The 14,052-nt window shown below is 47.8% G+C and overlaps 3 non-coding genes across 3 annotated transcripts; all 3 read left to right on the plus strand.

Moving 5' to 3' along the window:
* Nucleotides 1–8,884: 8,884 nt before the first annotated feature.
* TRNAS-UGA (transfer RNA serine (anticodon UGA)) lies at nucleotides 8,885–8,958 on the plus strand. Its single transcript has one exon. It is a non-coding gene; the product is annotated as a tRNA-Ser (tRNA).
* Nucleotides 8,959–13,123: 4,165 nt separating this feature from the next.
* Nucleotides 13,124–13,197, plus strand: TRNAS-GGA (transfer RNA serine (anticodon GGA)). Its single transcript has one exon. It is a non-coding gene; the product is annotated as a tRNA-Ser (tRNA).
* Nucleotides 13,198–13,599: 402 nt separating this feature from the next.
* On the plus strand, nucleotides 13,600–13,673 carry TRNAL-CAA (transfer RNA leucine (anticodon CAA)). Its single transcript has one exon. It is a non-coding gene; the product is annotated as a tRNA-Leu (tRNA).
* The last annotated feature ends 379 nt before the right edge of the window (nucleotides 13,674–14,052 follow it).

The following is a 14,052-nucleotide window of genomic DNA, read 5'->3' on the forward strand; positions in this document are numbered from 1 at the left end:
ACCACCGGGCAAATCTCGTACTTACATTCACCAGTAACCCGCCTAACGTAAACAAAATCCTCAGAAAACATTTCAACATCCTCGAACAAAGCGAGCGCCTCACCAAAATTTTCACTGCTCCCCCTCACGTGGTCTACAGACGAACAAAAAACATTAAAAATATTCTAGTACACTCAAAAACAAATAGTCAGCCGGTTTTAGGGTGCCGGCCCTGTGGAAAAAGTAGATACCAGGTCTGCAAACACAAACAAACATCAAACAGTGCACTAAGCACAGCTTCAGTCTTCAAATAGGAAATTAATGGCAACTTTGTAATTCCTGCAACGTAATATACCTCCTAGAATGCAGTGTGTGCAGTATGCAGTACATTGGACAGACCGTCAACCCTCTACGAATTCACTTTAATAACCACCGCGCGTATATCTTATCCCTACGCAACCTTCCCATGTCAAAACACATTAATGAGCGAAACCACCGATTTGATGCAATTAAGTTAACAGTCCTACAGGGTGTGTTCCATCCGCCCCTTGCAGAACCGTTGCTGACATTACAAGAGCCAGCTTGACATACCTCGGTCGTTTCCTGCCAGCGACATCTTTTTCAAGCTCACACAAATTTCTTCATTCCCTTCCCCATCCCGCCCCTATCTTCCCAGTTCGATTACCTTGCCGACGGGGTGCAATTGAAGAACCCTTGCCTAAGTGCGCACGCCATTCACATTTACCTCCCACACTACACTTGCACGAACTCGGATGTTTTTCCACTTTTTTTCTTTTGTGGGTGTTTTCAGGCACAGTGCACGAGTGTGTAGTTAAGCTCACGGCGCCGCTGATTCTACCTTGACACGGGCTGCCGAAATGGTTCCAGATGACGGAAGTCTCCTGTCCTGTCTGCATTTTATCTGTTCCTGTGCACCTTACATGCCGCCGCTCTGTTGCCTTGATGAGTAGCCATTATCCCCTCCCGCTCCGTGTTTTCCCCTTTTTTCTTCCTCGTCCGGGGTCGGCTCCCCGCGTCTGCGGGGTGGGCGGCGGGGGACAGCAAGTTTTTCGTTTTTATTTGTTCCGCTTTTTTCTCTTTCTATCTAGCTTTTCTAGTATTCTTTGCCTCCGTTTGTTTCTTTTGTTCATGTGTCGTACATGTGTGCCAGTGCCAACTCCTTAAAAAGAGGAAGAAGACCCCTCTAACCGCAGTCTTGAGAAAGGACAGGCTCTGTCCGAAACGTCGACTCAAAATAAATCTATGGCTAAATGAAGCGTTCTCAACTTTGAATTTTTTCCTCTAGCAACCAAATAAGTTTATCTTTATATATATATATATATATATATATATATATATATATATATATATATATATATATATATATATAATATATATATATATATATATATATATATATATATATATATATATATAGCAGACAAGGTAAAAGAAATGAGCGGCTCGTTTGACAAACATATTAAGGAAGCCAACAGTCACCGAAACCAAGGGGCATAGGGGATTGTTTTTAATCTTTTTTTTATTTGTAGTGCCAATCAATCGGTTTAAAGAAAATTACTTATAAAGCAGCAGAAAAAACAAAGATGCCGTCTGTGGGATCCGAACCCACGACCTCCGAATATTGCTACCTGTGCTCTTACCAACTCAGCTACGGCGACGGCTGTCCAATCTGCTGCTTTCGTGGGTATTTATGTTTTGCTGCGTGTAAGCGATCTTTAAAGTGTTCACCAGCGCCACCCTCGACCATAGCGGTGGGCGTAGCACGTCCTGTAATACCGCGTGTGTGACGTAGAACGTCATCTAACGGCGAGGGCGGAAGCTATGCGAGAGCCCTCTTATTCTATCTATGGCAACAAGACTGCCAGAACCGAGACCACCGTTAAGCTTTTAACAGACAAGGTAAAGGAAATGAGGGACTCGTTTGACATATTAAGGAAGCCAACAGTCACCGAAACCAAGAGACATAGGGGAATGTTTTTAATCTTTTTTTTATTTGTAGTGCCAATCAATCGGTTTAAAGAAAATAACTTATAAAGCAGCAGAAAAAATAACCATACCGCCGGTGGTATCCGAACCCACGACCTCCGAATACCGCGTCCGGCGCTCTTACCAACTGAGCTACGGCGACTTTTTTCTTTATTGCCTGGCTTTGACACAGAAAATTGCACGGCTGTCCAATTTGCTGCTTTCGTGGGTATTTATGTTTTACTGCGTGTAAGCGATCCTTGAGAGTGTTCAAGAGTGCCACGCTCGACCATAGCGGTGGGCGTAGCACGTCCTGTAATACCGCGAGTGTGTCGTAGAACTTCATCTAATGGCTAGGGCGGAAGCTGTGCGAGAGCCCTCTTATGCTACCTATGGCAAGAAGACTGCCAGAACCGAGACCCTCGCTAAGCTTTTAGCAGACAAGGTAAAGGAAATGAGGGGCTCGTTTGACAAACATATTAAGGAAGCCAACAGTCACCGAAACCAAGGGGCATAGGGGAGTGTTTTTAATCTTTTTTTTATTTGTAGTGTCAATCAATCGGTTTAAAGAAAATTGCTTATAAAGCAGCAGGAAAAACAACCATGCCGCCGGTGGGACCCGAACCCACCACCTCCGAATATCGCGTCCTGTGCTCTTACCAACTGAGCTACGGCGACGGCTGTCCAATGTGCTGCTTTCGTGGGTATTTATGTTTTACTGCATGTAAGCGATCCTTGAGAGTATTCACCAGCGCCACCCTCGACCATAGCGGTGGGCGTAGCACGTCCTGTAATACCGCGAGTGTGACGTAGAACTTCATCTAATGGCGAGGGCGGAAGCTGTGCGAGAGCCCTCTTATGCTACCTATGGCAAGAAGACTGCCAGAACCGAGACCCTCGCTAAGCTTTTAGCAGACAAGGTAAAGGAAATGAGGGGCTCGTTTGACAAACATATTAAGGAAGCCAACAGTCACCGAAACCAAGGGGCATAGGGGAATGTTTTTAATCTTTTTTTTATTTGTAGTGTCAATCAATCGGTTTAAAGAAAATTGCTTATAAAGCAGCAGAAAAAACAACCATGCCGCCGGTGGGACCCGAACCCACGACCTCCGAATATCGCGTCCTGTGCTCTTACCAACTGAGCTACGGCGACGGCTGTCCAATGTGCTGCTTTCGTGGGTATTTATGTTTTACTGCATGTAAGCGATCCTTGAGAGTATTCACCAGCGCCACCCTCGACCATAGCGGTGGGCGTAGCACGTCCTGCAATACCGCGAGTGTGACGTAGAACGTCACCTGACTGCGAGAGCGGAAGCTGTGCGAGAGCCCTCTTATGCTACCTATGGCAACAAGACTGCCAGAACCGAGACCCCCGTTAAGCTTTTAGCAGACAAGGTAAAGGAAATGAGGGGCTCGTTTGACAAACATATTAAGGAAGCCAACAGTCACCGAAACCAAGGGGCGTAGGGGAATGTTTTTAATCTTTTTTCGGTGACTGTTAGCTTTTTGAATATGTTTGTCAAACGAGCCCCTCATTTCCTTTACCTTGTATGCTAAAAGCTTAACGGGGGTCTCGGTTCTGGCAGTCTTGTTGCCATACGTAGCATAAGAGGGCTCTCGCATAGCTTGCGCCCTCGCCGTTAGATGACGTTCTACGTCACACTCGCGGTATTACAGGACGTACTACGCCCACCGCTATGGTCGAGGGTGGCGCTGGTGAACACTCTCAAGGATCGCTCACACGCAGTAAAACATAAATACCCACGAAAGCTGCAGATTGGACAGCCGTCGCCGTAGCTCAGTTGGTAAGAGCACCGGACGCGATATTCGGAGGTCGTGGGTTCGGATCCCACCGGCGGCATGGTTGTTTTTCTGCAGCTTTATAACTACTTTTCTTTAAACCGATTGATTGGTACTACAAATAAAAAAAGGATTAAAAACATTCCCCTATGCCCCTTGGTATCGGTAACTGTTGGCTTCCTTAATATGTTTGTCAAACGAGCCCCTCATTTCCTTTACCTTGTCTGCTAAAAGCCTAACGGTGGTCTCGGTTCTGGCAGTCTTGTTGCCATAGGTAGCATAAGAGGGCTCTCGCACAGCTTCCGCCCTCGCCGTTAGGTGACGTTCTACGTCACACTCGCGGTAGTACAGGACGTGCTACGCCCACCGCTATGGTCGAGGGTTGCGCTGGTGAACAATCTCAAGGATCGCTTACACGCAGTAAAACAAATACCCACGAAAGCAGCAGATTGGACAGCCGTCGCCGTAGCTCAGTTGGTAAGAGCACCGGACGCGATATTCGGAGGTCATGGGTTCCGATCTCACCGGCGGCATGGTTGTTTTTTCTGCTGCTTTAAAAGTAATTTCCTTTAAATCGTTTGATTGGCACTACAAATAAAAAAAAAGATTAAAAACATTCCCTTATGCCCCTTGGTTTCGCTCACTGTTGGCTTCATTAATATGTTTGTCAAACGAGCCCCTCATTTCCTTTACCTTGTCTGCTAAAAGCTTAACGGGGGTCTCGGCTCTGGCAGTCTTGTTGCCATAGGAAGCATAAGAGGGCCCTCGCCGTTAGAGGTCGTTCTACGTCACAATCGCGGTATTACAGGACGTGCTACGCCCACCGCTATTGTCGAGAGTGGCGCTGTTGAACACTCTGAAGGATCGCTTACACGCAGTAAAACATAAATACCCACGAAATCAGCAGATTAGACAGCCGTCGCTGTAGCTCATTTGGTAAGAGCACCGGACGCGATATTCGGAGGTCGTGGGTTCGCATCCCACCGGAAGCATGGTTGTTTTTCTGCTGCTTTATAAGTAATTTCCTTTAAACCGATTGACTGGCACTACAAATAAAATAAAAGATTAAAAACATTCCCATATGCCCCTTGGTTTCGGTGACTATTGGCTTCCTTAATATGTTTGTCAAACGAGCCCCTCATTTCCTTTACCTTGTCTGCTAAAAGCTTAACGGGGGTCTCGGCTCTGGCAGTCTTGTTGCCATAGGAAGCATAAGAGGGCTCTCGCACAGCTTCCGCCCTCGCCGTTAGATGAAGTTCTACATCACACTCGCGTTATTACAGGACGTGCTGCGCCCACCGCTATGAACGAGGGTGGCGCTGGTGAACACTCTCAAGGATCGCTTACACGCAGTAAAACATAAATACCCACGAATGCAGCAAATTGGACAGCCGTCGCCGTAGCTTAGTTGGTAAGAGCACAGGACGCGATATTCAGAGGTCGTGGGTTCGGATCCCACCGGCGGCATGGTTGTTTTTTCTGCTGCTTTATAAGTAATTTTCTTTAAACCGATTGATTGGCACTACACACAAAAAATGATTAAAAACATTCTCCTATGCCCCTTGGTTTCAGTGACTGTCGGCTTCCTTAATATGTTTGCAAACGAGCCCCTCATTTCCTTTACCTTGTCTGCAAAAAGCTTAACGGGAATCTCGGTTCTGGCAGTCTTGTTGCCATAGGTAGCATAAGAGGGCCCTCGCCGTTAGAGGTCGTTCTACGTCACACTCGCGGTATTACAGGACGTGCTACGCCCACCGCTATTGTCAAGAGTGGCGCTGTTGAACACTCTCAAGGATCGCTTACACGCAGTAAAACATAAATACCCACGAAATCAGCAGATTAGACAGCCGTCGCTGTAGCTCATTTGGTAAGAGCACCGGACGCGATATTCGGAGGTCGTGGGTTCGCATCCCACCGGAAGCATGGTTGTTTTTCTGCTGCTTTATAAGTAATTTCCTTTAAACCGATTGACTGGCACTACAAATAAAATAAAAGATTAAAAACATTCCCATATGCCCCTTGGTTTCGGTGACTATTGGCTTCCTTAATATGTTTGTCAAACGAGCCCCTCATTTCCTTTACCTTGTCTGCTAAAAGCTTAACGGGGGTCTTGGCTCTGGCAGTCTTGTTGCCATAGGTAGCATAAGAGGGCTCTCGCACAGCTTCCGCCCTCGCCGTTAGATGACGTTCTACATCACACTCGCGTTATTACAGGACGTGCTGCGCCCACCGCTATGGACGAGGGTGGCGCTGGTGAACACTCTCAAGGATCGCTTACACGCAGTAAAACATAAATACCCACGAATGCAGCAAATTGGACAGCCGTCGCCGTAGCTTAGTTGGTAAGAGCACAGGACGCGATATTCGGAGGTCGTGGGTTCGGATCCCACCGGCGGCATGGTTGTTTTTTCTGCTGCTTTATAAGTAATTTTCTTTAAACCGATTGATTGGCACTACACACAAAAAATGATTAAAAACATTCTCCTATGCCCCTTGGTTTCAGTGACTGTCGGCTTCCTTAATATGTTTGCAAACGAGCCCCTCATTTCCTTTACCTTGTCTGCAAAAAGCTTAACGGGGGTCTCGGTTCTGGCACTCTTGTTGCCATAGGTAGCATAAGAGGGCGCTCGCACAGCTTCCGCCCTCGCCGTTAGATGACGTTCTACGTCAAACTCGCGGTATTACAGGACGTGCTACGCCCACCGCTATGGTCGACGGTGGCGCTGGTGAACACTCTCAAGGATCGCTCACACGCAGTAAAACATAAATACCCACGAAAGCTGCAGATTTGACAGCCGTCGCCGTAGCTCAGTTTGTAAGAGCACCGGTCGCGATATTCGGAGGTCGTGGGTTCGGATCCCACCGGCGGCATGAATGTTTTTTCTGCTGCTTTATAAGTAATTTCCTTTAAACAGTTTGATTGGCACTACAAATAAAAAAAAGAATAAAAACATTCCCCTATGCCCCTTGGTTTCGCTCACTGTTGGCTTCCTTAATATGTTTGTCAAACGAGCCCCTCATTTCCTTTACCTTGTCTGCTAAAAGCTTAACGGGAATCTCGGTTCTGGCAGTCTTGTTGCCATAGGTAGCATAAGAGGGCCCTCGCCGTTAGATGACGTTCTACATCACACTCGCGTTATTACAGGACGTGCTGCGCCCACCGCTATGAACGAGGGTGGCGCTGGTGAACACTCTCAAGGATCGCTTACACGCAGTAAAACATAAATACCCACGAATGCAGCAAATTGGACAGCCGTCGCCGTAGCTTAGTTGGTAAGAGCACAGGACGCGATATTCAGAGGTCGTGGGTTCGGATCCCACCGGCGGCATGGTTGTTTTTTCTGCTGCTTTATAAGTAATTTTCTTTAAACCGATTGATTGGCACTACACACAAAAAATGATTAAAAACATTCTCCTATGCCCCTTGGTTTCAGTGACTGTCGGCTTCCTTAATATGTTTGCAAACGAGCCCCTCATTTCCTTTACCTTGTCTGCAAAAAGCTTAACGGGGGTCTCGGTTCTGGCACTCTTGTTGCCATAGGTAGCATAAGAGGGCTCTCGCACAGCTTCCGCCCTCGCCGTTAGATGACGTTCTACGTCAAACTCGCGGTATTACAGGACGTGCTACGCCCACCGCTATGGTCGACGGTGGCGCTGGTGAACACTCTCAAGGATCGCTCACACGCAGTAAAACATAAATACCCACGAAAGCTGCAGATTTGACAGCCGTCGCCGTAGCTCAGTTTGTAAGAGCACCGGTCGCGATATTCAGAGGTCGTCGGTTCGGATCCCACCGGCGGCATGGCTGTTTTTTCTGCAGCTTTATGAGTAATTTTCTTTAAACCGATTGATTGGCACTACAAATAAAAAAAAAAGATTAAAAACATTCCCCTATGCCCCTTGGTTTCGGTGACTGTTGGCTTCCTTAATATGTTTGGCAAACGAGCCTCTCATTTCCTTTACCTTGTCTGCTAAAAGCTTAACGGGGGTCTCGGTTCTGGCAGTCTTGTTGCCATAGGTAGCATAAGAGGGCCCTCGCCGTTAGATGACGTTTTACGTCACACTCGCGGTATTACAGGACGTGCTACGCCCACAGCTATGGTCGAGAGTGGCGCTGCTGAACACTCTCAAGGATCGCTTACACGCAGTAAAACATAAATACCCACTAAAGCAGCAGATTGGACAGCCGTAGCTGTAGCTCAGTTGGTAAGAGCACCGGATGCGATATTCGGAGGTCGTGGGTTCGGATCCCACCGACGGCATGAATGTTTTTTCTGCTGCTTTATAAGTAATTTCCTTTAAACAGTTTGATTGGCACTACAAATAAAAAAAAGAATAAAAACATTCCCCTATGCCCCTTGGTTTCGCTCACTGTTGGCTTCCTTAATATGTTTGTCAAACGAGCCCCTCATTTCCTTTACCTTGTCTGCTAAAAGCTTAACGGGAATCTCGGTTCTGGCAGTCTTGTTGCCATAGGTAGCATAAGAGGGCCCTCGCCGTTAGATGACGTTTTACGTCACACTCGCGGTATTACAGGACGTGCTACGCCCACAGCTATGGTCGAGAGTGGCGCTGCTGAACACTCTCAAGGATCGCTTACACGCAGTAAAACATAAATACCCACTAAAGCAGCAGATTGGACAGCCGTAGCTGTAGCTCAGTTGGTAAGAGCACCGGATGCGATATTCGGAGGTCGTGGGTTCGGATCCCACCGGCGGCATGGTTGTTTTTTAAGCTGCTTTATAAGTAATTTCCTTTAAACCGATTGATTGGCACTACAAATAAAAAAAAGATTAAAAACATTCCCCTATGCCCCTTGGTTTCGGTCACTGTTGGCTTCCTTAATATGTTTGTCAAACGAGCCACTCATTTCCTTTAGCTTGTCTGCTAAAAGCTTAACGGGGGTCTCGGTTCTGGCAGTCTTGTTGCCATAGGTAGCATAAGAGGGCTCGCACAGCTTCCGCCCTCGCCGGTAGATGACGTTCTACGTCACACTCGCGGTATTACAGGACGTGCTATGCCCACCGCTATGGTCGAGCGTGGCGCTGGTGAACACTCTCAAGGATCGCTTACACGCAGTAAAACATAAATACCCACGAATGCAGCAGATTGAACAGCCGTCGCCGTAGCTCAGTTGGTAAGAGCACCGGACGTGATATTCGGAGGTCGTGGGTTCGGACCCCACCGGCGGCATGGTTGTTTTTTCTGCTGCTTTATAAATTATTTTCTTTAAACCGATTGATCGGCACTACAAATAAAAAAGATTGAAAACATTCCCCTATGCCCCTTGGTTTCGGTGATTGTTGGCTTCCTGAATATGTTTGTCAAACGATCCCCTCATTTCCTTTACCTTGTCTGCTAAAAGCTTAACGGGGGTCTCGGTTATGGCAGTCTTGTTGCCATAGGTAGCATAAGAGGGCTCTCGCACAGCTTGCGCCCTCGCTGTTAGATGACGTTCTACGTCACACTCGCGGTATTACAGGACGTGCTACGCCCACCGCTATGGTCGAGGGTTGTGCTGGTGAAAAATCTCAAGGATCGCTTACACGCAGTAAAACAAATACCCACGAAAGCAGCACATTGGACAGCCCTCGCCGTAGCTCATTTGGTAATAGCACCGGACGCGATATTCGGAGGTGGTGGGTGCGGATCCCACCGGCGGCATGGTTGTTTTTTCTGCTGCTTTAAAAGTTTTTTCCTTTAAACCGTTTGATTGGCACTACAAATAAAATAAACATTAAGGACATTCCCCTATGCCCCTTGGTTTCGGTGACAGTTGACTTCCTTAATATGTTTGTCAAACGAGCCCCTCATTTCCTTTACCTTGTTTGCTAAAAGCCTAACGGGGGTCTCGGTTCTGGCAGTCTTGTTGCCATAGGTAGCATAAGAGGGCTCTCGCACAGCTTGCGCCCTCGCCGTTAGATGACGTTCTACGTCACACTCGCGGTATTACAGGATGTACTACGCCCACCGCTATGGTCGAGGGTGGCGCTGGGGAACACTCTCAAGGATCGCTCACACGCAGTAAAACATAAATACCCACGAAAGCTGCAGATTGGACAGCAGTCGCCGTAGCTCAGTTGGTAAGAGCACCGGACGCGATATTCGGAGGTCGTGGGTTCGGATCCCACCGGCGGCATAGTTGTTTTTTCTGCTGCTTTATAAGTAATTTTCTTTAAACCGATTGATTGGCACTACCAATAAAAAAAAGATTAAAAACATTCCCCTATGCCCCTTGGTTTCGGTCACTGTTGGCTTCCTTAATATGTTTGTCAAACGAGCCACTCATTTCCTTTAGCTTGTCTGCTAAAAGCTTAACGGGGGTCTCGGTTCTGGCAGTCTTGTTGCCATAGGTAGCATAAGAGGGCTCGCACAGCTTTCGCCCTCGCCGGTAGATGACGTTCTACGTCACACTCGCGGTATTACAGGACGTGCTACGCCCACCGCTATGGTCGAGGGTTGTGCTGGTGAAAAATCTCAAGGATCGCTTACACGCAGTAAAACAAATACCCACGAAAGCAGCACATTGGACAGCCCTCGCCGTAGCTCATTTGGTAATAGCACCGGACGCGATATTCGGAGGTGGTGGGTGCGGATCCCACCGGCGGCATGGTTGTTTTTTCTGCTGCTTTAAAAGTTTTTTCCTTTAAACCGTTTGATTGGCACTACAAATAAAATAAACATTAAGGACATTCCCCTATGCCCCTTGGTTTCGGTGACAGTTGACTTCCTTAATATGTTTGTCAAACGAGCCCCTCATTTCCTTTACCTTGTTTGCTAAAAGCCTAACGGGGGTCTCGGTTCTGGCAGTCTTGTTGCCATAGGTAGCATAAGAGGGCTCTCGCACAGCTTGCGCCCTCGCCGTTAGATGACGTTCTACGTCACACTCGCGGTATTACAGGACGTACTACGCCCACCGCTATGGTCGAGGGTGGCGCTGGGGAACACTCTCAAGGATCGCTCACACGCAGTAAAACATAAATACCCACGAAAGCTGCAGATTGGACAGCAGTCGCCGTAGCTCAGTTGGTAAGAGCACCGGACGCGATATTCGGAGGTCGTGGGTTCGGATCCCACCGGCGGCATGGTTGTTTTTTCTGCTGCTTTATAAGTAATTTTCTTTAAACCGATTGATTGGCACTGCAAATAAAGAAAAGATTAAAAACATTCCCCTATGCCCCTTGGTTTCGGTGACAGTTGGCTTCCTTAATATGTTTGTCAAACGAGCCCCTCATTTCCTTTACCTTGTTTTCTAAAAGCCTAACGGGGGTCTCGTTTCTGGCAGTCTTGTTGCAATAGGTAGCATAAGAGGGCTCTCGCACAGCTTCCGCCCTCGCCGTTAGATGACGTTCTACGTCACACTCGCGGTATTACAGGACGTGCTACGCCCACCGCTATGGTCGAGTGGCGCTGTTGAACGCTCTCAAGGATCGCTTACACGCATTGAAACATAAATACCCACGAAAGCAGCAGATTGGACAGCCGTAGCTGTAGCTCAGTTGGTAAGAGCACAGGACGCGATATTCGGAGGTCGTGGGTTCGGATCCCACCGGCGGCATGGTTGTTTTTTCTGCTGCTTTATAAGTAATTTCCTTTAAACCGATTGATTGGCACTACAAATAAAAAAATGATTAATAACATTCCCCTATGCCCCTTGGTTTCGGTCACTGTTGGCTTCCTTAATATGTTTGTCAAACGAGCCCCTCATTTTTCCTTTACCTTGTCTGCTAAAAGCTTAACGGGGGTCTCGGTTCTGGCAGTCTTGTTGCCATAGGTAGCATAAGAGGGCTCTCGCACCGCTTCCGCCCTCGCCGTTAGATGACGTTCTACGTCACACTCGCGGTATTATAGGACGTGCTACGCCCACCGCTTGGTCGAGGGTGGCGCTGGTGAACACTCTCAAGGATCGCTTACACGCAGTAAAACATAAATACCCACGAAAGCAGCAGATTAGACAGCCGTCGCCGTAGCTCAGTTGGTAAGAGCACCTGACGCGATATTCGGAGGTCGTGGGCTCGGATCCCACCGACGGCATGGTTGCTTTTTCTGCTGCTTTATAAGTAATTTCCTTTAAACAGTTTGATTGGCACTACAAATAAAAAAAAGATTAAATACATTCCCCTATGCCCCTTGGTTTCGCTCACTGTTGGCTTCCTTAATATGTTTGTCAAACGAGCCCCTCATTTCCTTTACCTTGTCTGCTAAAAGCTTAACGGGAATCTCGGTTCTGACAGTCTTGTTGCCATAGGTAGCATAAGAGGGCCCTCGCCGTTAGATGACGTTCTACGTCACACTCGCGGTATTACAGGACGTGCTACGCCCACAGCTATGGTCGAGAGTGGCGCTGCTGAACACTCTCAAAGATCGCTTACACGCAGTAAAACATAAATACCCACTAAAGCAGCATGTTGGACAGCCGTAGCTGTAGCTCAGTTGGTAAGAGCACCGGATGCGATATTCGGAGGTCCTGGGTTCGGATCCCACCGGCGGCATGGTTGTTTTTTCTGCTGCTTTATAAGTAATTTCCTTTAAACCGATTGATTGGCACTACAAAAAAAAATAAAAACATTCCCCTATGCCCCTTGGTTTCGGTCACTCTTGGCTTTCTTAATATGTTTGTCAAACGAGCCACTCATCTCCTTTACCTTGTCTGCTAAACGTTTAACGGGGGTCTCAGTTCTGGCAGTCTTGTTGCCATAGGCAGAATAAGAGGGCTCGCACAGCTTTCGCCCTCGCCGGTAGATGACGTTCTACGTCACACTCGCGGTATTACAGGACGTGCTACGCCCACCGCTATGGTCGAGGGTTGTGCTGGTGAAAAATCTCAAGGATCGCTTACACGCAGTAAAACAAATACCCACGAAAGCAGCACATTGGACAGCCCTCGCCGTAGCTCATTTGGTAATAGCACCGGACGCGATATTCGGAGGTGGTGGGTGCGGATCCCACCGGCGGCATGGTTGTTTTTTCTGCTGCTTTAAAAGTTTTTTCCTTTAAACCGTTTGATTGGCACTACAAATAAAATAAACATTAAGAACATTCCCCTATGCCCCTTGGTTTCGGTGACAGTTGACTTCCTTAATATGTTTGTCAAACGAGCCCCTCATTTCCTTTACCTTGTTTGCTAAAAGCCTAACGGGGGTCTCGGTTCTGGCAGTCTTGTTGCCATAGGTAGCATAAGAGGGCTCTCGCACAGCTTGCGCCCTCGCCGGTAGATGACGTTCTACGTCACACTCGCGGTATTACAGGACGTGCTACGCCCACCGCTATGGTCGAGGTTTGCGCTGGTGAACACTCTCAAGGATCGCTTACACGCAGTAAAACATAAATACCCACGAAAGCTGCAGATTGGACAGCAGTCGCCGTAGCTCAGTTGGTAAGAGCACCGGACGGGATATTCAGAGGTCGTGGGTTCGGGTCCCACCGGCGGCATGGTTGTTTTTTCTGCTGCTTTATAAGTAATTTTCTTTAAACCGATTGACTGGCACTACAAGTAAAATAAAAGACTAAAAACATTCCCCTATGCCCCTTGGTTACGGTGACTGTTGGCTTCCATAATATGTTTGTCAAATGGGCCCCTCATTTCCTTTACCTTGTCTGCTAAAATCTCAACGGGGGTCTCGGTTCTGGCAGTCTTGTTGCCATAGGTAGCATAAGAGGGCTCTCGCACAGCTTCCGCCCTCGCCGTTAGATGACATTATACGTCACACTCGCGATATTACAGGACGTGCTACGCCCACCGCTATGGCCGGGGGTGGCGCTGGTGAACACTCTCAAGGATCGCTTACACGCAGTAAAACATCAATACCCACGAAAGCAGCAGATTGGACAGCCGTCGCCGTAGCTCAGTTGGTAAGAGCACCGGACGCAATATTCGGAGGTCGTGGGTTCAGATCCCACCGGCGGCATGGTTTTTTTTCTGCTGCTTTATAAGTAATTTTCTTTAAACCGATTTATTGGCACTACAAATAAAAAAAGATTAAAAACACTCCCCTATGCCCCTTGGTTTCGGTGACTGTTTGCTTCCTTAATATGTTTGTCAACGAACCCCTCATTTCCTTTACCTTGTCTGCTAAAAGCTTAACGGGGGTCTCGGTTCTGGCAGTCTTGTTGCCATAGGTTGCATAAAAGGGCCCTCGCAGTTAGTTGACGTTCTACGTCATACTCGCGGTATTACAGGACGTGCTACGCCCACCGCTATGGTCGAGGGTGGCGCTGGTGAACACTCTCAAGGATCGCTTACACGCAGTAAAACATAAATACCAACGAAAGCAGCAGATTGGACAG

Source organism: Amblyomma americanum, chromosome 5 (genome assembly GCF_052857255.1).
Source record: "Amblyomma americanum isolate KBUSLIRL-KWMA chromosome 5, ASM5285725v1, whole genome shotgun sequence".
Taxonomy (NCBI): Eukaryota; Metazoa; Arthropoda; class Arachnida; order Ixodida; family Ixodidae; genus Amblyomma; species Amblyomma americanum.